The sequence below is a fragment of the Mesoplodon bidens genome (genome assembly GCF_964165515.1).
Source record: "Mesoplodon bidens genome assembly, chromosome: X".
NCBI classification, from domain to species: Eukaryota; Metazoa; Chordata; class Mammalia; order Artiodactyla; family Ziphiidae; genus Mesoplodon; species Mesoplodon bidens.
Window position 1 is genome coordinate 47,561,843 of NC_138163.1, and position 23,268 is coordinate 47,585,110.

Here is a 23,268-nt window from a genome sequence, read left to right on the forward strand (position 1 = left end):
TTTGTACTTTTTGCAATTGCTTACAGTTAATATACTTTGGTAATTGAAATTTGAACTGTGCTATTGGGGGACTGGTGGAAGCTGAAATTTGTTCATATAGGAATCATGCAAAATGAAGATTGCTGGTATTGACTACTGTTTTCCCTCCAGTGAAATGTCTGGGTTCCTGCGCAGTCATCTACAGTGAAGCCTACCAGTTAGTAAGTCTTAGAAGAACTTGCATGGAAAGTAAATGGACAGAGGAAAGAAGGATGTAAAAAAATAAAATATAAATGGACAACAGAGGATCACCAGGCATTTGAGGAAAGCTTTTAACATGAAAGAAAGAAAACAGTGAGAGAAAGCGGGGGCGGGGAAAGAACTCAAAGGAAACAGAGACAATGCATAGAGCAGGAGACTTTTAAAAACCAATAATTAATACCCTTAGAGAGGTAAGATAATTCATGCAATAAGCAGAAATCCTTAAAAAACGAATAGAGAGCAAGAAAGAGCTATTAGAAATTAAAAACAGTATAACTGGATTTTTAAAAATATCACTGTAAGAGTTGTAAGATAAAGACTCTTACCCAGAAAGTAAACAGATAGTTATATAGAAAATCAGAGAGAAAAGATAAGAAACATTAGAGAATCAATCCAGAAGGCCAAAATTTAATCAATAAGAGTTCTAGGAAGAGAGAAGAGAAAAATGGATAGGAGCAAATTATAAAAGAAATAGTGTACACTTCTGGGAATGAAGGATATGAGGATCCAGATTGCAAGAGTCCAACAAGTGCCCAGCTCAATTAATGAAAAAGGACATGGACTATGACAGAGCATCATGAAAACTCAAATGCTGGGGATAAATAAAGGATAGTAGAAGTTTACATAAAGGAAAAACAGGTTACATACAAAGGATTGGGGAATCAGAATTGACATCAGACTTTTCAATAGCCATATTGAAAGTTAAAAAATAATGGGAGGGCGAAGATGGTGGCTTTGTGATCTGCCTGGAAGCCACTGTGCAACCTTCCAAAATGAAGGCAACTGCCTGTGCCATCTTTGCACAGCTGCCGGTGTACAGGTACCTCAGTTACCTCAGGGCCGTGTTGGACACTGAGGGGACCGAAGTCTCAGGCTGAGCAGGATGAACTATCATTACAGACTAGAGTTTCTGATGTCTCTGTGACTCCACTGCTTGGAACTGACCCAGCCCAGGGCAGGGGGGACTCGTCCGATAGTCGCCCTGGCTTCTGCTAACTCATTGGTTTCTTCCCAGGCCCCTGATTCTCGAAGGAGGGTCTGCAGCGCCTCGAGGGGCTTTAAGACGTTCACTGGTGTGTTATTTTTGAATAAAGCTTGAGAGCTTTGGAAGCCCAGCCGGGGCAGTGCTCCTTCACAGAGATTCAGGGTTAGCCTAGTGACTGAAGGCCTAAAGTTTGGGATGCCCAGGTAATGGTTCCTGCCACTTCATCAATAAGCTGTGACAAGAAGTGGAGAGTAGTGTGCCTTCTACTTGGGTACTGTGAATTTTGCTGACACAAAGGATGTTCTCTATCTGGTGTTGGACAGATCCTCGGAACTTCACATCTTTCCTGCATTAACCCGCATGAGCAGCTGTCAGCCTCCTGGGGTGGAGGGAGGGGACTGCCTAGAAATTTGGGGGCCAAAATCAATTAGGTGGCCTTTACTTGGTCTTACCCAAAGGATTCCAATAAAATATTTTAAAGCAAATAAAAAATAGATTGGTCTCAGTGAAAACAAGATGGTACAGAAAGGTTTAGGGACATGAAATTTTAACCACCAGTGAATGAGCATCACAGTTGACATCTAGCTGTACCTCTTTGCAGTGACATACAAAAAGTAGATTTGCCACATATTGACACCAATGTTAAGGATTTCTAGATTGATTGTGATAGTATTCTAATATTTGAGGTTTTTATGATACCATTAACACAGACATCCAATTTGCCTTTTGATCAATTGGTGAAAACATAGGTTGTCCAGATATATTTTTAAAAAATATACTGGTGGTTGCCAGGGGCAGGGAATGAGGAAATGAAGAATTACTGTTTAATGGGTATAGAGTTTCCATTTTAGACAATGAAAAGTGTTCCCGGGGATGGATGGTGGTGATGGTTGCTCAATGTGATGAATGTGTTTATAACCACTGAACTGTATGCTTAAAAATGGTAAAGATGGGGAGGGGGATAAATTGGAAGATTAGGATTGAAACATACATGCTACTACATATAAAAAAAGGTAACTAATAAGGAGCTATTGTATAGCATAGGGAACTCTACTGAATACTCTGTAATGGCCTATATGGGAAAAGAATCTAACAAAAAAGAGTGGATATATGCATAGCTGATTCACTTTGCTGTATACCTGAAACTAACACGACATTGTAAATCAACTATACCCCAATAAATTTTATTTAAATGGCAAAAAAAACGAATAACGGGAAAATGTTTTCCCAATTCTAAGGGGAAATTCTTTCTAAAAAGAATTTTATGTTCAGCAAAACTGTTAATCAGGATTTAGGGTAGAATAAATAAATTTTCAGACATGCAAGTTCTTAGAAAACTTAACTCCTATGCACCGTTTCTCAGGAAGTGATTAGAAGAAGTGCTCCAGGAAACAGGAACATTTGCTACCCAGGAAATAGGAGATTCATCATAGAAGGGGAATGAGAGGAGGCAGTAAGATGAGAACTGTGTAGCAGGGGACTTCCCTGGTGGTCTAGTGGATAAGACTCCAAGCTCGTAATGCAGGGGGCCCAGGTTCGATCCCCGGTCAGGGAACGAGATCCCACATGCCGCAACTAAAGATCTCACAATCCACAATGATGATCCTGTGTGCCACAACTAAGATGGAGCACAGCCAAATAAAAACAGAACAAAACAAAACTGTGTAGCTGGCCTAGAAGGCAAGGAGTCTAAATTGGAGCAAAAAGTTGAAGGCCTGTAGGACAGATATCTCTATTTAAAAAATGGAACTGATAGCACCGAACTGATCTCCCTGTGCTCTGCGGTGACCGCCTGGAGGGGTGGGATGGGGAGGGTGGGAGGGAGGGAGATGCATGAGGGAAGGGATGTGGGAACAGATGTATATGTATGACTGATTCACTTTGTTATAAAGCAGAAACTAATTAAAAAATAAATAAATAAACTTTAAAAAAAAAAAATGGAACTGATAGAATACGATATCTTTGACCATGGTAAAAAACCAATATTCTTGGGAGAGTATAATTAAAAGAATATTGATAATACCCAAATAGTAAGCCCACAATTTTTTTAAAAAAAGAACCAATTCACTCTAAGGAGAAAAAAGCATGTAGAAGAAAGAAAATATAATCATAGTATACTACTTGGCTCAGCAATGAAAGATATTAACAAAGTCATAATAATGTAAATGATGAGTATCAGGGAATCCCCTGGTGGTCCAGTGGTTAGGACTCCGAGCTTTCACTACCAGGGGTGTGACTTCGATCCCTGGTCGGCGAACTAGGATCCCGCAAGCTGCATGGTACAGCCAAAAAAGAAAAAAAAAGATCAGTATCAATTTAAACAATAATTGTGACGTAACTCTGTTGGAAGAATGGAGGGTAGAGAAATCTGTGTGTGTGTGTGCGTGTGTGTGCGTGTGCGTGTATGGTGTCTTAAAGAGCAAAACTCTATCTCCTCCTTAAATTATGGATGATTTGATGATTTTTTCCTCTCTAAATTAAAATGTCTTACTATAAAACTATACTAATCGAGACAGTGTGGTATTGGTGTAAGAATAGATAGATCAGTGGAACAGAATAGCATATATATACACATACACGTATACATATGTAAAAATATAATATATATAAATTCAACATATATAAATTATATATACATATATATGTATATATATGTATATACATATATATATATATATATTTACAAATGTACCAAAGTAATTCAATAGGGAAAATATACTCTTTTTAACAAATAGTACTGGAAAAACTGGATATCCTAATGCAAAACTGAAGCTCTATTATTACCTCACCTTAGACACAAAAATTAAGTTGAAATGGATCATATATCTAAACATAAAATCTAAAATATAAAACCTTAGATGAAAAATAATAGGAGAAAATCTTTATGACCTTGGGGTAGGCAAAAGCTTCTTAGAGCACCAAGACACAAACCACACAATAAAAATTAACAAATTGGACTTAACCAAAATTGTAAAATTTTACTCTTCAAAAGACACCGTTAAGAAAATGAAAAAGCAAGTCACAGATTGGGAGAAAATATTCACAATACATAAACCAGATAAAGGAACTGTATCCAAAATTTATAAAGAGCACTTACAAATCAACAAAAAGAAGACAAACAGCCCAATTTTTAAAAACGAGCAAAGGATTTGAAGAGACACTTCACAAAAAACATATGTGAATGGCAAATAAACACATTAAAAGATATTTAATATCTTTAGTCATCAAGGAATCACAAACTAAAACCACTACTCATCCAGCAGAAAGGCTAAAATTTAAGATATTGACCATAGCAAGTGTTCATGTGGATGGGGAAAGCTCGAACTCTCACACAGTGCTAGTGGGAATGTAAAACAGTACAACCAATTTGGAAAACAGTTTAGAAATTTCTTAAAAAGGTAAACTTACACCTACTACATGACCTAGGTGTTCTACTTCTAGGTATTTACCCAAGAGAAATGTAAGCCTATGTCCATACAATGACTTGTATACAAATATTCATAGCAGATTTACTTATAATAACTCCAAACTGGAAACTACCCAAATGTTCCTCATTTGATGAATGGAAAAACAAATTGTGGTAAATCTATATAACATAATATTACTCATCAATTAAAAAGAACAAATTATTGGTATATTAATCAACATGGATGAATCTCAAAATCATTATGCTGAGTGAAAGAAGCCAGACCAAAATAAGTACATACTGCATGAGTCCATTAATATAAAATTATAGAAAATGCAAACTAACATGCAGTGACAGACAGCAGACCACTAGAAGTCTGGGGATGAAGGTGGAGGGAGGAATGGTTTACAAAGGGGTACAAAGAAACTTTAGGGGGATGATGGAAATGTTTGTTATCTTAACTGTGGTGATGGTTTCACAGGTGTGTACATGTCAAAACTGAGTGAATTGTATACTTTAAGTATATGCAGTTTAATGTACTTCAATTACACCTCAAGAAAGTTTTAAAATATTTTTAAAAAGAAACCAACTACTGATACACTACAACATGTATGAATATCAAAATTATTATGCCAAGTGAAAAAAAGGTGCAAAATATGTAGTACATATTGTATGATTCCATTTATAAGAAACTCTAGAAAAGACAAATCTAATCTATAGTGGTTGCTGAGGCCAAGAATGGGCTGTGGAAATTAATTGAGAAAGACCACAAGGTGTATACAGTTGACAAAACTCATCAACTATTCACTCTAAATGGGTGTATTTTATTATATGTAAATTATATTTCAATAAAGTTGATTAAAAATTAAAACCATTACTATTTTTAGATGATATACCTGGTTACCCAGAAAATTCAAAATAATCTACAGATAAACTATGAGAATTAATAAGTGAATTTAATAAGATCATTGTTAATGAGATCAATAAACAAAAATCAATTGGATTTCTATATACCAGCACAAACAACTTGAAAATAAAAAATTTAAAACTATACCATTACTCTGGATTGGATCTTGGAACAGAAAGAGGACATGAATGGAAAAGCTGGTAAAATCCAGATAAACGCTGGAGCTTAGTTAATACTAATGTACCAATGACAGTTTCTTTTTTCCAATAATTAATTAATTAATTAATTAATTAATTAGGGCTGGGCTGGCTCTTAGTTGCTGCTCCCGGGATCTTTAGTTGCGGCATATTAACTTCTTAGTTGTGGCATGCAAACTCTTAATTGTGGCATGCACGCGGGATCTAGTTTTCCAACCAGGATCGAACCTGGGCCCCCTGCATTGGGAGTGCGGAGTCTTACCCACTGGACCACCAGGGAAGTCCCAACAGTTTCTTAGTTTTGACAAAAGCACCATGGAAATGTAAGATGTAAACAATAGAAAAAATTGTAGGAGTGGTATACAAGAGCTCTCTGTACTATCTTTGCAACTTTTCAGGAAATCTAAATTTAGTCCAAAATAAAAAGGTTATTTTTAAAAAAGCAACCCTTAAAAATAAAAAATAACATAAAACAAATTGACTTAAATTTCTATCTAATGATAGAATTATTCAAAAAATTTAAAAACAGTAATTTGACTGTACATCTCCAGTGGGATATATTTTACAGAGATAAATAATTGTAAAGAAACAAATAAAAACAACAATACACCTTAATCCTCAGTATATCAGCAGAAATAGTCATCCCATTTAGAATCTGGATCCAATGTACACTTTTTGATATTTATATTTTTGTCATCTTAACAAGTGATTTACAGAAGTAAGAATGAAGACAAATAACTTTATAAAAACATTTAGGAAGGATTTTAATATAAAAAATAATTTTGTATCAAGTAAATTTTGGCACAAAAACATCATAAACAATATAGAATGTAGTCACATGGCCTCTTAACATAAAGGGATGGTTCAGGTCCATGTCACAAGATATTGCATAATAAAATATTTCCTGTTAACTGACTGTCATTCTTTTTTTTTGTGAGTCTTTTTTGTTTTGTTTTGTTTTGGGGGGCTTTTTAATCATTCCTTGTTGTCTTTAGAGATATATTATAGTCTCATCAATTATTGAGTTTGAGAAAATTTATCTAGGATATATATCTTCATCTGAAGACTCATAATCTGAGATTTCACTTACAGAATCAATTTCACTGTCATAATCTGAGTCTGGAGTGCTGTTATCTTTCTCATTATATTCATTCACATTCTGACTCATCTAATAATTGTGAAATACTCTCCTTTGTTAATTGCCATTATGGGAAGACATTTTTAAAAATTTTGGATTCTCAAATGGGTTTATTAAAAATTAAAAGTACATTACAAAACAAAAGCAAAACCCCTAAACCATTTATAATAGCATTGAAAAATATTCAATACCTAAGAGTGAAACTAGGAAAATTGCGCACAACTTCTAAACAGAAATTTCTGAAACACGTTTGATAAGAAGTAAAAAAAGACCTAAATAAATGGGTAGATTGTAAATGAATTGTAAATCTCAATATTGTAGAGATGTTAATTCTTGCTGATTTGATCTAGAAATTCAAGACAATCCCAATCAAATCCCAGAAGTTTTTTCCAATAGTGGAAAATAATGGGAATTCTCTGGCGGTCCGGTGGTTAGGACTCCCTGCTTCCACTGCAGGGGGCACGGGTTCCCTCCCTTGTCAGGGAACTAAGATCTTGCATGCCACCTGGTGTGGCCAAAACATTTTAAAAAATTGAAAAAAAAAGAAAGAATGAAAATGACAAACCAAATAAAATTTATATGGAAATACAAAGGGCCAAGAATAACCAAGGCAATATTGAAGAAGAACAAAACAACACATAATACCAGAAACTAAGCTATATCTAGCTACAGTTATTAAGATCATGTGGTATAGACACAAGGACAGACAATTAGACCAATGGAACAGAATAGAGAACTTAAAACAAATGCATATCTATAGTCACCTGATTTATGTCAAAGATGACATTGCAGTTCAGTGGGGAAAAGAGTAGTGTTTTCAATAGATGGTGCTGGATCACTTGATTATGCATACAGGAGAAATTATATGGCAACCTCTTTTCATATTATACACAAAGATGAATTCCATATGGATAGCAGATATAAATGTGAAAGGGAAAACAATAAAGCTTTCAGAAGAAAATTTAGAATACAGAGCAGGCAACTCTCAGAAGCCAAGTCTGGGGCAATCTGAACAACAAAGTTAATAATGATAGCAATGAATTATAACCCATAGAATAAAAAGGGTCCGTATAAAACAAATATACATGGGTCCATACTCATGTAAGTAAATAAGTGAATAAACAAAGTAGGGGAGGGATAGATATTTCTTACAGAAGAATTCCAATTAATAAATGTAGAAGGAATAATGGAGATAGAGCATCATCATGAGTCAAACACCACAGTAATATTTATTTCAAGCAGGAAACGCTGATGGATGCTTAAATTACTGGGCAAAACTTGAGGAGGAACAGGATAGTATGATAGCCTCAAAGTAGCTCCTTTCAAATATTTATCAATTACAAAGGGTAAAACAACTTTATAGTGGAGAAACCTAATAGACACTACCTTAACCAAGTAATTAAGGTTGCCATGACCAATAATAGGGCATGTTGACATCATGTACCCCCTGACATGATGCACTGAGAAGGACACAGCATTACCTCTGTGATATTAGTGCCCCCAAAAATCATAACCTCAATCTAATCATGAGAAAACATCAGACAAGCTCAAATTGGGAACATTCTACAAAACTAGTACTGTTCAAAAGTGCAGGATCATTGTAATATTTTCCTATTGTTGCAGTGACAAATTACCTTAGTGGCTGAAAACAAAACAAATGTATTCTCTTACAATTCTGGAGGTCGGAAGTCTAAAGTCAAGGTATCAGTAGGGCAGTGCTCCTCCTGGAGTCTCTAAGGGAAGAATCTGTTTCCTTGTCTTTTCAACTTCTAGAGGCTGCCTGCCTTCCTTAGTTTGTGACTCCCTTTTTTTTCATTGCTCCATTATTTTGCTTCCATTGTCACATCTTCTACTACTGACTCTGTTCTCCTGCCTGCCTCTCCCCTTATAAGGACCCTTGTGATTACATTGGGCCCACCTGGATAATGCAGGGTGATCACCCCATCTCAAGAACCTTAACTTAATCACACCTGCAAAGTCCCTTTTACATGTAGGCTAACAATCATAGGTTGCAGAGATTAGAACGTGGACATCTTTGGGGGCCATGATTCAACCTACCACAATCATGAAAGCTGAAGACTGAGGGAATTGGCACGGATTGGACATGAGACTAAGGAGACATGATAATTAGATGCAATTAGATCAGGAGCAGAAAAAGGACATTAGTGGGACAACTAGCAAAATTCAAATAAGCTTATAAATTAGTTAATAATGTATCAGGGCTTCCCTGGTGGCACAGTGGTTAAGAATCCACCTGCCAATGCAGGGGACGTGGGTTCGAGCCTTGGTCCAAGAAGATCCCACATGCCATGGAGCAACTAAGCCCATGTGCCACAACTACTGAGCCTGCTCTCTAGAGCCTGCGAGCCACAACTACTGAGCCCACGTGCCACAACTACTGAAGTCCGTGTGCCTAGAGCCCGTGCTCTGCAACAAGAGGAGCCACCACAATGAGAAGCCTGTGCACTGCAACAGAGAGTAGCCCCCACTCACCACAATTAGAGAAAGCCCACGCACAGCAACAAAGATGCAACACAGCCAAAAATAAATAAATTAAATAAATTAAAAAAAAATAATGTATCAATGTTAATTTCCTGGTTTCTCTAGCTGCACTATGGGTATATAATATGTTAACATTTGGGGAAGCTAGGTGAGGGGTATACAGAATTCTCTAATATTTTTGTAACATTTTCATTAGTCTAAAATTATTTCAAAATAATTAAAAGAAAGACACAAACAATAACAATAAGAGCACACAGTAAGATACCACTACACACCAACCAGATTGGCTAAAAAAAAAAAAAGACAATACCAACTGTTAGTGAGGATGAAGAGAAAATTGAATTGTCATTCATCACTGGTGGGAATATAAATTGGTGCAAACATTTGGTAAGCTCTTTGGCAGTATCTTCTAAAGCTAAATATACTTCCTACCCTATGACCCAGGGATTCCATTTCTAAGCATATACCAAACATAAGTACAAATACGTTTACCAAAAGATATGTACATGCCTGTCACTGCTGCCATAGTCCCTGAGAGCCTGAAAAAGGGGAAGTGAGAGGGAGCTATCAACTGTCTTCAGACGGTGGCAGCAGTGGTGGTGGTCACTGCCATTGGTCACTGTAAAGCAGGGTGGGCAGGAGGAGGCAGTGGTTTGCACGAGCCACAGGGAATAAACACTAGAAGGATAAAGAACCACCAAAAGCAGGGAAAAGTGGGAAAAGTTCAAAAGGATAAAATACAGTAGAACCAGAGTGCTGCTGCTAAAGAGCTGGAATTACAGAGCTTGAAATTACCACTGAAAAATGCCAAAATGTTGGGCCCTTCAGCACCTCTTCATAAGGATACCAGTAGCTGCATGTCATATTAAGCCTGACACATGGCAGATCACTGTGCAAATCATTTTGCAGAAATCCAAATTGATTCGCTTATAGTTCATCTGAACTTTGGATAGACTCTTACTTATTGATAGTTTTTCTCCCTAGTTTTCACCATCCTATTTCCACCCACTTCTGGTTCCACCCAGTTACTAAAGATGATTGACTTATGCATGTGAATTAAACCATTATTGTTCACGTTTTTACTCTCCTGTCTCTCAACATTCCTCTTAATTTGAATATTTCAACCTGAACATTTCAAATAGGTTTGCTATTTGCATGCCAGTTTTCAAACTTTAAAATATCACATCCACCTTCACAACCGCTTTATCCTGTGAATTCCCCTCTATTAGGACATTAGAGCATACTTGAGAGATGTAGAGAACTGGTACTGGTCCAGAACACAGTAGCCCAAAAGGCTGGGAAAATAATACTAACAAAGTAAATGTTAAAGAACTTTGTCACATGGTTCATTGTTCTTTAAGTATGTGAAAGGTAATACTGACTGGTTGTTTTCTAGTCTTACCAAAGAGAATATGGGGGAAAATTTGGTTAAATTGCAGAATATATATATATATATATATATATATATATATATATATATATATATATATATTAGTTAGAAGCAAGGGAAAATTTGGCAGTATGGATTTTTAAGTAAGAAAACTGAAGCCTTGGAGATTGGTAGTAAAGGATACAGTGGTTAAGGGGAAAGTGCTTTAGGTGAATCGTTACAAAATAAAAGTTCCCATTCCTGCTCACCATAAATGTCACCACATGGAAATCACTACCATATGATCCAGCAATTCCACTCCTGGAAATCATTTAACTTCTGTGGCATTGTTTCTTCTTCTCTAAGATGATTTGATGAGCTTAGGATTTAGTCTTTTTTAATTATATTAGATAGATTAAGCAGGGTCCTTCCTGAGGGAAATTCCCTGCAAGATGTATGGCCAATTATATTTTTCAATGTAATAAAATACTGTTCAAGGTTATAACTGCTGCAGTGTGATTTTTGCCTTTTCCCTGTTTTGTTTCTTGACTAAAGTGTATTGGTATATATTTTCTTTTTCTCTCTAAAATAGAATGTTTGTTATTCACTAATACCACTTCTGAATATAGATGTAAAAATCCTCAAAAAAAAACTACTAACAAACTGAATCCAATAGCATATCAAAAGTATTATACACCATGACTAAGTGGGATTTACCCTGGGAATTCAAGGGTGATTCAACATAAGAAAATCAATGTAAAACACCACATTAATAGAAGGAAAGAAAAAAAAACCCATATGATCATCTCCATTGGATCAAAGGACATTACTAAGAAAGTGAAAAGGCAACCTACAAAATAGGAGAAAATATTTGTAGATCATATATCTAATAAGGGTCTAGTGTCCAGAATATATAAAGAACTCTTACAACTCAACACAAAAAGACAAACAACCCAATTTAAAAACTGGGAAAGGGGGCTTCCCTGGTAGTGCAGTGGTTAAGAATCTGCCTGCCAATGCAGGGGACACAGGTTCAATCCCTGGTCCGGGAAGATGCCACATGCCACGGAACAGCTAAGCCCATGCACCACAACTACTGAGCCTGTGCTCTAGTGCCTGCGAGCCACAACTACTGAGCCCACATGCCACAACTACTGAAGCCCGCTCACCTAGAGTCCATGCTCCGCAACAAGAGAAGCCACCGTAGTGAGAAGCCTGTGCACCACAATGAAGAATAGCCCCCGCTCGCCGCAACTAGAGAAAGTCTGTGTGCAGCAACGAAGACCCAACGCAGCCATAAATAAATAAATGTATTTATTTATTTAAAACATGGGCAAAGGATTTGAATAGACATTTATCCAAAGAAGACGTACAAATGGCCAAGAAGCACACGAAAAGATGCTCAACATCATTAGTCATCACAGGAATGCAAATCAAAACCACAGTGAGATACCACTTGATACTCACTGGTATGGTTATTATAAAAAAAAATAATGAATGTTGGCAAGGATGTGGAGAAATTGGATGCCTTGTACATTGCTAGCGTGAAGGAAAAATGATTCAGCCATTGAACTAAATAGTTTGGTGGTTTCTCAAAAAAATTAAACATAGAATTACAATACAACCCAGCAACTTCACTCCTAGGTATATCTACAAAATAAATGAAAACAGCTACTCAAAAAGATGTAAAATCATATCTATAGCAATATTATTCACAATAGCCAAAAGGTGGAAACAGCCCAAATGTCCATCAATGGATGAGTGGATAAACAAATTGTGGTATACACACACAATGGAATATTATTTAGCCATAAAGAGGAATGAAGTACTGATACAAGCTACAACACGTGGATGAACCTCAAAAACACTATGCTAGGGAATTCCCTGGCAGTCCAGTTGTTAAGACTCTGTGCTTCCACTGCAGGAGGCGTGGGTTCAATCCCTGGTGGGGGAACTAAGATACCGAAGACGCATGGTACAGCCAAAAAAGCCAACAACAAACAAACAAACAAAAGAACACTATGCTAAGTGAAAAGAAGCAAGACACACAGACACAACAGGGCACATATTGTATGATTCCATTTATATGAAATATCCAGAATAAATCTATAGAGACTGAAGGCAGGTTGGTGGTTGTCAGGGGCGGAGGGAGGGGGAAAGAGGAGTGAAGAGCATCTGCTTAACAGGCACAGGGTTTCCTTTTGAGGTGACAAAAATGTTTTGGACCATGATAGTGGTGGTTGTTGCACAACATTGTGATCATACTAAATTCCACTGAATGGTTCACTTTAAAATGGTTAATTTTGTTATGTGAATTTCACCTCAATAAAAAAAATTGAAAAAAAATAGAATGCTTGAGTTTGACTTGTTGCCTATTCACATATGTCCTGGAAATAAAAGTTTCTGTCTAGTACTTAAGTGCTGGCTTATTTTATAGCTAACATTTAAGGAATGTGGCCATAAATGAGCTCATGAATTACTTGAAGTAGGAAAATTATTTAGAGAGTGACAGAGGGGATTCCTTTTCAAGCAACTTTCTCATTGTAACATTTAATCTATGGGCATATAACTAGAAACATTTTATGAATATTTAGAATCAATAAATTGCTCTGAAATTCCTGAAGTTAACTTTGTAGGATTCTACCATAGGATGGTGTCTTTTTTTTTTTTAGCTTTTTTTCTTTTAGATTTGTGTGTGTGTGTGTGTTTACAAAGTTATGTTTTAAAATGTTTGAGTGCTTTCTGAAAAGGGATTTGTTTGAAAGACATTTAAGACTTTTTGAGTGTTAAAATATATATATACACACAAGAATGTGGTATTTTAGTAGCCCCAAACTGGAAATGACCCTAATTCCCTTTAACAGTAGAATGACTAAATTAACACAATGAAATAATATATTGCAGTGAGACTAAATACACTACTATAACACACAACAATATGGATGTATCTCACAAGCAATGTGGAGCGATAAAAGCTAGACACATAAGAGTGCATGTTGGATGATTTCATTAGAATTCAAAAATAAGGAAAATTATCCCATGGTATTAGAATTTAGGATAATGGTTATCTTTGCAGGGGCTAGTTACTGAAATAGGTTACAAGGGGACTTCTGGGGTGTTCTCTCTCTTTTAAAAAAATAGACTTCATTTTTTCAGCAGTTTTTGGTTCACAGCAGTATTGAGCATAAAGTACAGAGATTTCCCATATCCCCCCTGCTCCCACACATGCATAGCCTCCCCCGTAATCAATATCCTCCACCAAAGTGAACCTATATTGATGCATCATAATCATCCAGAGTCTGTAGTTTACATTAGAGTTCACTCTTGGTGATGTACATTCTATAGGTTTGGACAAATGTGTAATGACATCCATTACAGTATCATACAGACTAGTTTCACTGCCTTAAAAAATCCTCTGTGCTTCACCTATTCATCTCTCCCTCCCCACTAACCTCTGGTAACCACTGATCTTTTATTTTCTCCATAGTTGTGCCTTTTCCAGAATGCTGAATAGTTGGAATCATACACTATGCAACCCTTAGGTGTTCTTTTTTTGACCTGGATGCTGGTTATGTGGGTGTGTTCAGTTTGTGGGAATTCATCAAGCATATCTGATTTGTGCTTTTCTGTATGTATGTTATACTTCCATTAAATATCCAAAAACAGGCAAGCAAGCAAGCAAACAAACAAAATCCCTCAGACTCACATACCCTTTCAGCTAACTGCCCTGTATCTCTTCCCTCCTCCTTACCACAGCCAGCTTCTTGAGTTTTATATATTCACTGCCTCTATTTCCTCACATTCCACTCATTCCTCAACCCACTCCAATCTGGCCTTCTGTCCCCATAACTCTCCTAAAACAGCTCTCACAAAGATCACCAATGGCTTCCCATGTTGTTAAATCCAACGGAAATTTTTCTATCCTCAGTTTGCCTCCCTTCTCAGCAATATTTAATACAACTGACCACTTCCCTATTTCTTTTTCTGTCTCTGTAATCATCCTCCATGGGGGGGTTAGCTTTCAAACTTTCTTCCCTTTTTTTCAAATTCTCTTTTTAATTGAAGTCTAGTTGATTTACAATGTTCTGTTGGTTTCACGTGTACAGCAAAGTGATTCAGTTATACATATATATGTATATCTATTCTTATATACTCGTCCTTGTTTTTTGAAGCATTCTCTTCCCATGGATTTTTGGGACCCAGTGCTCTCATGGTATTCCTCTTACCTCTCTGGCTACTCCATCTCTGTCTCCTCATTCTCCTCTATCCAGCCATTAAACACTGAAGGTTTCCTGAAGCCTCAGCTCTAGATTTTCTCTTCTCTCTCTACACTCTCTCCTAAAGTGATCTCATTCATGCCCGTGGCTTTCCACACAATTTACATCCTAACTCCCAAGTTACAGCAACATCCCAGACTTCTCTAAGTTCATACTCAGATATTCAATTACCTAATTTACATATCCATTTGAATATTTCACAAACATCTCAAACCTAAATTGTCTAAGACTAAACTCTTGATTTCTCCCTGCCCCAAGCCTTTTCCTATGCATCTCAATAAACTGCACCAGCATCCATCCATTTGCTCAAGCCAAGGAATTTTTGTGTATTCCCCAGCTGCTCACTAGCAAAATCCGGGCATCCTGTACCACTCTTCTCAAATGTCACTTCTAGCCATGAAAGAATGTGCTAGAAGATAGGTGAAGGTGAAAGATTTATAGCAACCTGTTCTAAAGTTTTCTCTGAGGTCTGGCCAGGTCAATAACTAGTGGATGTTGTGGTACAGTTTACCCCCCATCCCAAATTCTACAGATGCTGGAAGCATTGGTTGTTGATGGCTCACAGTTGTAACCATCTCTTGCCATTGCTATTAGTCAAAGGTGACCTTGCCCTAGGTTATGCTTTTTTAGGCAGGGTGGGGTGTGGTAAACAGCACACATCTAATGACAGTAGAAAGGCTCACCAAAGGTTCACACCCCTTGCCTCAATTTTGGACAACCCTGAAAGGCTATCCCAGCTCCAGAGCTCCCCATAGGAACAGCTGTGGCTTTCCAGTTTGCCTTCTCCCTCCCTTCTCCCTGCTTTCTGCACTCCCTCACAGGCAGAGGTCCCGAGTGTACTCTCTAACAACCTTCCTGTATGCAAATCTCTGCATCAGAGTCTGTTTCTAGGAAACCTGACCTAAGATAACAAACTCAAAATGGGCCTACCTGGAAGAGCAGAGGCAGAAGAGGCAACACTCCAATTTAATACAAAGAGAGAAGTATTACTATCAGGGTGGGGTAGATGGGGGTGGAGCAACTCTACCCACAAGGAAGCCAAGATGGCTACAGTTCAGGCAATGAATGGGGAAAGCTGTGCTTCTAAAGGCACAGCTAAGAAAGATTTCACCTCCTCTCAGCAGCAAATTTCAGCTGGGCCCCTTCTTATGTAACTAGTCCAGGTTACCCCTCACTTCTGTTTCCTTAGGAAAGTAAACTCCTGCCCACCAAGCCCAGAAAATGGCAATTTGCTCATGGCCACACTATTCAAAGGCTAATGGTGGAGGTTCCTTCACCCTCTGTGCACATCTGTCCCCCATACAGACACAGACACACATACACAGAGAAACAGATACATACACAATGCAAACACAGACTACCCACAGACAGACAGACACATACACACACAAAGTATTGCTTACTACAGACCAGGGCCTAAAAAATTTATTTAAACAACTCCCTGAGGATATTTATATTTTTGACAAATACGTCACCAAATGTGAAGACAATACTCCAACTCAAAGAAGAAGGGATTTTACACTTGTGTTTTCTGCAGAGTTTTATAGTTTTATCTCTTATATTTAGGTCTCAGATACATTTTTATATATGGTATGAGATAAGGGTCCAAATTCATTCTTTTGCATGTGAATATCCACTTGTTCCAGCACCATTTGTTGAAGAGACTACTTCTGAGCCATTGAAATGTATTGGCACCCTTGTTGAAAATCAGTTGCCCATAAATTGCAGGGTTGGCATTCAGTTCTTTCTTTCAAAATAATGTGTTATATATTTTATTTATTTATTTCGTTGAGCTAGGTCTTAGTTGCAGCAGGCGGGCTCCTTAGCTGCATGTTGTGGGCTCTTTAGTTGCGGCTCGCCAGCTCCTTAGTTGTGGCACGTGAACTCTTAGTTGTGGCATGCATGTGGGATCTAGTCCACTGACCAGGGATCGAACCCAGGACCCCTGCATTGGGAGCGCGGACTCTTCACCACTGCACCACCAGGGAAATCCCTGTTATATATTTTAAAGACGAAAGTAATATATGTTCATTACAGAAAAATATATGTGAGCAAAAATGAAGATCGCATATCATTCCACCTTCCGATCTCAAGGTCACACATTCTACTATGGTTAACATTTAAAAAAAATATCCTTCCAGACTGTTTTCTGAAGTGTAGTATATTACAAACATGATATACTACAATGCTGATTTGCGTCTTGCCTTTTAAAAAGCTTCGCAATGTCATTGATATATTTCCATGTCAATAAATACAGATCCATATCACATCATTGGTTTTATTGACCTCGTGACAGTCCATGGTATCGATATGGCTTCATTTTTTTCACCTCTTCCCCTATTGTTAGACATTAGGTAGTTTCCAACCTTTTCCCATTGTAACATAGCTGTCACAAACACCCTTATGCATACATACATCTTTACACACCGGTCGAGTTATTTCATAGGTAGCAAACTGACAACCCACTGGCTGGCTGATTTTTGCTCACCGTTGTGTTTTGCTTGGCCAGCATACCTTTTTTTAGTAAAAATGTTGTTTTGAATTTGGATGATTTGTTAGCGTATATTCCTAGAAATAGAATTGCTGGGTGTCATGGCATTCAGTGCTGATTTAGCAAGGTTCTGCTATTTGCTTGCCCCCAGATGGTCATTGGTCTCTTTCCCTGAGCTAATGCCATATCGGGTGGGTGGATGACAGAGAGAATGGTGTGAGGCAAACCTTAGACTCGTTCTCTGAGTTTACTGAGGATTCAACCAAAAAAGGTCTCTTTGGGGATGTAAGACACCAGACTAGGAGGACTACTGGATTAAGAATCAGAATACCTGGATCTAGTCCTAACTCTACTATCATATAGCTCTGTGACTTTGGGCTAGCTATTACAGCTCTCTAACTCTCATTTCCTTACAAGGTTGTTAGGAGAATCAAATGAGATAGTGCATGAAACATGTTTTGAAAAGTGCAGAGTCCTATACAATTACAAGGCAGTACTATTTTTGTAAATTACCAGAAGTGTGCTTACATGGGGTCAAACAGATATAAGCTTAGAATGCAAAGCATTGTCTGCTCTCAGAACTCTGCTTTTAGAGGAGCTCCTTTCCAAGGATAGACATGATTCTAGGTTGCCAGGATCTGATCTGGTGCACTCCAGTTCCACAATCATCTACGGATGGTTTCACATGCCAGACCTTGTGGGTACAAGAGTGATTATGATTAGTCCCTGTCTTTTCAGAGCTTTACAGTCCACTAGAAAGAGACAAATATGCATTGAGATCATCAGAAAACAGAGGGATAAAGAATGTAATAGAGAGAGCCAAGACTGCAATGCATAAGAGGAGCACTCAAGGCCTGAAAGGGGGCCTTTTGAGGCAGGATTCTACAAATAGCACTGAGGAGGAGAAAGGACCAGGGGTGTGTGTGTGTGTGTGTGTGTGTGTGTGTGTGTGTGTGTGGTTGTCTATGCCAGTCGAGCCAATCTGGGGCTAGACTTTATCTTAGATTCTGTGCTCATTTCTATGCATTTACATTTTCTTTTTTTAGTATTGTGTTTCCCTTCATTTCCTAGTCAAGCTCTTTTTGAAAAATGCTAATCTGGTCTTCGCTGTACTAACAGGAAAAGAGATTTGTCTACACCCATGCCAAGAGACTTGGAGAACCCAGAGTGTTCTGGAAGCCAATCTTGCTGGTGAAATAAAGAGCCCCTTTGGAAACTAAGGAAGAGCTTGGAGGCGCTCCTTCCTCCCTGGGTGCCTGCTTCATCTTGCATTCTTCCCGGATCATTTCCAGACCCCTCACCCTCCAACCATGTGTCTGCTGCCACTGAGGAAGCAACAACCAAGATTTTAGAAAAAGCCAACTAAACATCTTCTTGCCCTTCTCTATAACCCACCTCCTTCCCCCACTTTGGGTCATCTGAACTTTTCCACTACAAATAAAAAAAACAAACGCAATGATTATTGAAGCCAGAGGAAATAAAGGATGTTGTACTACTCTTAATGTTTATTAAATTTGGACTTAATCTTCTTCATCGCCATTAAGCCTCTAAACCAGCCAGTATACTTAAACGAGGTGAAATGAAAAGACTTACTGTAAGAGATGACAGCAGGCTCTTCGGGAAATGAAAATCTCCAGAGATTTCCAAAGTGAGAGTTACTGAGCCGGGAAGGGGAAAGAAAGAAAAGGATTTTTAAAGCTTAATAAACAAGATGTCAATTAAGTCTCAGGATTAAAAAGCTAAGTGATGTCAATGTTATCGATAGGAGGAAGGGTTAACTGGAGCCAGGGAATTAATAAGTGCTGTGTTGTTTCTAGATTCTTCTTTGATTCATTTTTTTGGGAACCTGCTGGCGGTGCCTTTCCTGTCTCAGTTTATCCCTCTGCTACATAGGAAGAAACACAGGGTGATGAGGAAATTCCTATCTGCTTGTGTAAAGGTTCAGAAAAGGTCTTTCCCCATTAACCAAGTCCCTAATCCTGTTCTGACACTTTTAAGGCTGTAATTCAGGCGAGCTCCGTGCCTAGTGACTACAGACTGAGACTATGCCATTTTAGGAGGGAAGATGTCAAAGTTACCCAATAACCCAGTATAGGCTTGGACTGGGAAAACGACCTCTGCTGGGTTCCGGAAGTGCCTGGTTTTCTGTCACCTTTTTGGACAAAAAGCCCTTTCCCAGAAGCTCTCCTTTACACCCCACCCCCACCCCCTGCTCCCTCCCAGGGCACACGAGAAGCAGCTCTAAGGCGTGGGAAGGACACCTCCCAACTTGGGAGGTTTTCCAGGGCCCCAGTTTCCACCAGCCAGAAGTTTGATTTACTGGCACCATCTGTGGGAAGACAAATGGCCCCTTCTGGCTGTGCTGGTCAGATGCAAGGAAGAAAAGGAGAAAAAAATGGAGGAAGGCAGATTAGTAAATCAATAAATACCCAAGTGACATATAACGAATGAACAAATACAAATTCCTCACAGGAGGTGGCGGGTGTCCTGAGATGGTGATGTTGAAGTGGAAGGGGTGACACTATCTGTTTTTTTTAGCCCAAGGATAATCTCTTAAATTCTGGGTACAAACAATACAGTATAACTCTTATGGTTGCTATGACAACGCAAATCCCTCTCCTCTGATGTCAGGCTGCCCTCCCCCCCTCCTTCGGAATCCAGAGTGCCAGTTTTCTTTCTGCTGTAAATGCTGTGCTTGGTTTCAAGGGCTCAATCATGGGCTCATCTAATAACTCCCTGTCTCCCAGGACTGTTTGTTCCGGATCCTTAAGGTCACATTTCTTTTGGGGAGGAGGGAGTCTGACATGTGAGAGACTAGACCAAGGCAGACAGATAGTTCCAGTGAGGCATGTGACCTATTTCTGCTGATGTCTGGGTTGGTCTCTGACCAATTGAGGGTCCAAACCTCTCCTCCCTCCACCTTGCACTGGCCTATGCTGTGGGAGAAATCCAGACCTGACTTTAGGGTAACAGAAGACCAGGACCTGCTTTGGGAAGCAGGCTGCGGGCTATGGTATAATTTGAAGTCCTCCTGCCAAAAATCTCTTCCCCAGTTGGTCTGACTGAAACTCTCATTATTAGAATCATTTTTATAGATGAAAGCCTTAAAAGTAGCTGTCAAATGAAAACGCTGCCCGTGCATGGGAAGAATAACTAGCTTGCAACACCCCAGCGTAAATCAGAAAGGGAGGACAGAGCTTTTGAGGTACTGGGACGCAGGATAGATTAAGTTTGAAGCAGGAAGGGAAGGAATCGGTTCATAACACTGGGCACTCCTCAGGACCCACTGTCTTTCCACATTCCGCCCAAGCCTTTCCCCCTTTCTAAGTCCTAGCTCAATAAATCTGGAAGGCATTCTTTTGTTTGTTTGTTTGTTTTTTGACAATGTAAATCTATATTTATTTTCTTCATGATGTAACTTTATTTTTATTTATTTTTTATTGAGGTATAGTTGACTTACAATGTTGTGTTAGTTTCAGGTGTACAGCAAAGTGATTCAGATATATATATATATATATATATATATATATATATATATATATATATATATATATATATGTAGTTATACCATATCTCCTTTTTCAGATTCTTTTCCCTTGTAGGTTATTACAGAAAAAAAAAAAACCTGGAAAGCGTCTTGATACTGCCCTCTCACCAGTCGAGTCCAGCTAATCATTAATTCATGTCTCATCTGGGCTACTTTCCTGCATAAGCCTTCTAACTCATCTCACTGCTCTCATTTTTGCCCTTTCCCCACCCATTCTCCACCCTGCAGCCAGAGTGATTACTCAAAAATGAGAATGCGATCATGTCACTCCTCTGATTAAAACATTTCAATGGAGTCCTCTTGCCCATTGGGTAGAGTCCAGCTTACTGAGCACAGCATTTAAGACCCTCCACACGGGACCCAGCTCCTGTATCTCCAGCTATATGTCACATCTCCAACCCTAACCGAACACTTCCCACACATCCTACGCTCTGGCTACAACTAACTGCTCCTTGTGATTTGTCAAGCTCATCACGTTTCTGATCTTTTTCTCAAGAGGCTTGCTCTCCCTGGAACCCCCTTCCATTTCTTTCCCCTTTACCTAGTTTACTCGTATTTGTCTTTCAAGGGTCAGCTTGCGTGTCACCTACTCCAGGTCTTTCCTGACCCCTTCCCCTGTCTCAAGTCCAGATTAGTTACTTTTTTGCCAGGGACCCATAGTACTTCTGCCTCGCTCAGGAAATTACACCAACCACATTGTTTTGTCATTATTTGTTGATTATCTACAACTTCCAGTAGACTGCGAGTTTCATGAGGGCAAAGACTGTGTCATTATTCATCATTATATCTCTAGTCCTTAACGCACTATCTGTCAGTCAGCAGTACCCAGTAAATATGTGTTGAATGAACAAATGATACCCAGATTGTGTGGATAAGCTGTCGTTCTTGGTAGGGGAGAGATGGCAAAAGGGGGAACTGAAACTCAAGGGGAAAAGGATAAGTAAAAGGTCAGGAAAATTCTGAAAGACAGCGTTTGAAGAGAAACAAGGCCTATCAGATATTAAAACATGTTATGATGCTACCTTAAAACAGTTGAGTTCTTGAGGAAAAAAAATGCCTATTAACAATCCTCAATACGTGTGGGAAATTAATACATTTCAAAGATGGCATGTCAAATCAATGGGGGAAAAGATGAATTATTCAACAATTATACTTGCATAATGGGCTAGCTGAATTATCTAACTTACTCTTTATGTCAAAATTAATTATAAATGAATCAAAGATTTTAATGTGAAAAATGAAACCTTAAAAGTATTAAAAGAAAATATGGGAGAATTTAAATACATATAATCCTGGAAAGGGGAAGGCCTTTCTAAGCAGGCCACCAATCTAGAAATCAGTGAAAAGATTGATAAATGTGTCCACATAAAAATTTAAAATTTCTGCACAGCAAAAATATACATAAACAAAGTCAAAAGACAAATGACAAGCTGCAACAAGATATTTGCAGCACTATGACAAAGGACTAATTTCCTTAATTTCCAAAGAGATCAAACAAATCAACAAGAAAAACACCAACAAGCCCAAAGACAAGCAAGCAGATGATATGAACTGCCAGTTCACAGAAAAAGAAATGCAAATGGCAAATAGACATATAAAAAAAAGTTTAACCTTGCTCCTAAACAAAAGAATGCAAATTAAAACAGCAAGATGCCCTTTCTTCACCTACTGTACTGGCATATGTTTAAAAAGATTGATAATATCCAGTGTTGATGAGGGCATAGGGGAACAGACAATTTAGCTACTATAATTTTTAATGTACATATCCTCTGACCTAGCAATTTCACTTAAATAGCATCATGATTAAGAGCACAGGCTCTGGAGTCAGACTGCCTGCATTCAAGTTCTGTCTTGACAACTTAGCTTTATGACCTTGGGAAAGTTCCTCAAACTTTTTTTTTAAGCCTCAGTATCCTTATCTGCAAAATTGGGATAATAATAATACTGTCTTAGTCTGTTTGGGCTGCTATTAAAAAATACCAAAGACTGGGCAGTTATAAACAACAGAAATTTATTTCTTATAGTTCTGGAGGCTGGGAAGTCCAAGATCAAGGTGCCAGCATAGCCAGGTTCGAGAGAAGGCCTTCTTCCAGGTTGCAGACAGCCACCTTCTTGCTACGTCCTCACATGGTGGGAGAAACAAGGGGGTCTCTCTGGCCTCTTTTAGAAGGGCACTAATTCCGTTCATGGAGGCTCTGCCCTAATGATC